Raw genomic sequence first — 2,702 nt, forward strand, 5'->3', positions numbered from 1 at the left:
TCTTCTGAACTTAATGTCCTTTTTAATTCTCTCTCTCTCTTTTCGTATGGGCCTTATTGCTCTTATTGTTTTGTTTACCGTCATTCTTGGACTCAATTAGATGATTAGACTTGATCCACCACATTTCAATACAAGGGAAGTCATTCTAACGCCAAAGTCACCGCCGATCGCCACCTGGGTGCTCCTATTTGTGCGTTGCAACGAATCGGACTACAGCCAATGCCGTTTACACCTATTTCTCGAGGGGAATCTCATCAAACGCATCCCACCTTAACCGTCTAGCGCAGTTCTTTAGCATTGGACGAATTGACACGAAGAATCTTGTCTTTTCTGTCGTTCCTCCAATTGTAGCCTTAGATGTCGCCCATCCACCCCTTATTTGGCCTTGGTGAAACTTGGAACCGGTGTTAAGGGCATTAATCAACTTACAAGCAATTACTCATGTCTAAACCATGTTTCAAGCTCAATTTCCCTTTTAATTCTCTCTCTCTCTTTTCATATGGCCCTTATTGGTCTTATTGTTTTGTTTGTCATCATTCTTGGACTCGATTAGAAGATTAGACTTGATAAACCACATTTCAATACAAGGAAAGTCGTTCCAAGGCCCAAGTCAGCGCCAATCGCCACCTAAGTGCACCTCCACGTGCATTGTAACTAATCGGACTGTACCCTATGCCGTTTACACCATTTTCTCAAGGGAAATCTCAGCAAATGCTTTCTATCTTTGCCGTCGAAAATCAGTTCTAGTATTGCACGAATGGACTCAAACAAACCCTTCTTTTCCTCATTCATCCAACTGTAACGCACCTCTGCCATACCATCGGTTTCCCTCCAGCCCAAGATGCGCCATACTCCCCTTATCTTGCCTTGGTTTAGCTTGTAAATGGATTTAAGGTGATTAAGCAACTTACAAGTGATTAGTCATCTCTAAACCATGTTTCAAGATTAATTTCCTTTTTAATTCTTTCTAACCTTTTTTGTACGGACGTTAAGGCTTTTTTATTGTTGTTTCTCGTCATTCTTAGAGCGGAATAGAAGATTACACTTGATCCACAACATTTCAAAACAAGGAAACTCACTCCAATGCCAAAGTCACCGTCGATCGCCACCTAGGCGCACCTCTATGTGCATTGCAACTAATTGTAATCTAGCCTATGCTGTTTGCACCATTTTCGCTCGGGAAATATCATCAAATACACCACGCCTTAAATGTTGTAACTCAGTTCCAGCACAGGTGGAATACAAGCGAAGAAACCCGTCTTTTCTTTCATTCTTCCAATTGTAGCCCACATATGCCATACCATTGGTTTCCCTCAAGCCCAAGATGTGCCATATGCGCCTAATCTAGATTTGGTTAAGCTTGTGAATGTAGTTAAGGGCATTATTCAACTACAAGTGATTATTCATCTCTAAACCATCTTCTGAACTTAATTTCCTTTTTAATTCTCTCTCTCTCTTTTCGTATGGGCCTTATTGCTCTTATTGTTTTGTTTGCCATTATTCTTGGACTCAATTAGATGATTAGACTTGATCCACCACATTTCAATACAAGGGAAGTCATTCTAATGCCAAAGTCACCGCCAATCGCCACCTAGGTGCTCCTCTTTGTGCGTTGCAACGAATCGGACTATAGCCAATGTCGTTTACACCTATTTCTCGAGGGGAATCTCATCAAATGCATCCCACCTTAACCGTCTAGCGCAGTTCTTTAGCATTGGACGAATTGACATGAAGAAACTTGTCTTTTCTGTAGTTCCTCCAATTATACCTTAGATGTCGCCCATCCACCCCTTATTTGGCCTTGGTGAAACTTGGAACCGGTGTTAAGGGCATTAATCAACTTACAAGTGATTACTCATGTCTAAACCATGTTTCGAGCTCAATTTCCCTTTTAATTCTCTCTCTCTCTTTTCGTATGGGCCTTATTGCTCTTATTGTTTTGTTTGCCATCATACTTGGACTCAATTAGAAGATTAGACTTGATAAATCACATTTCAATACAAGGAAAGTCGTTCCAAGGCCCAAGTTAGCGCCAATCGCCACCTAGGTGCACCTCCACGTGCATTGCAACTAATCGGATTGTACCCTATGCCGTTTACACCATTTTCTCAAGGGAAATCTCAGCAAATGCTTTCTACCGTAGCCGTCGAAAATCAGTTCTAGTATTGCACGAATTGACTCAAACAAACCCTTTTTTCCTCATTCATCCAACTGTAACGCACCTCTGCCATACCATCGGTTTCCCTCAAGCCCAAGATGCGCCATACTCCCTTTATCTTGCCTTGGTTAAGCTTGTAACCGGATTTAAGGTGATTAAGCAACTTACAGGTGATTAGTCATCTCTAAACCATGTTTCAAGATTAATTTCCCTTTTAATTCTTTCTAACCTTTTTTATATGGACGTTAATACTTTTTTATTGTTGTTTCCCGTCATTCTTAGAGCGGAATAGAAGATTACACTTGATCCACAACATTTCAATACAAGGAAACTCACTCCAATGCTAAAGTCACCGTCGATTGCCACCTAGGCGCACCTCTATGTGCATTGCAACTAATCGGACTCTAGCCTATGCTGTTTGCACCATTTTCTCATGGGAAGTATCATCAAATACACCACGCCTTAAATGTTGTAACTCAGTTCCAGCACAGGTGGAATTCAAACGAAGAAACCCGTCTTTTCTTTCATTCTTCCAATTGTAGCC

This window comes from Carya illinoinensis, chromosome 10, assembly GCF_018687715.1.
Source record: "Carya illinoinensis cultivar Pawnee chromosome 10, C.illinoinensisPawnee_v1, whole genome shotgun sequence".
Taxonomy (NCBI): Eukaryota; Viridiplantae; Streptophyta; class Magnoliopsida; order Fagales; family Juglandaceae; genus Carya; species Carya illinoinensis.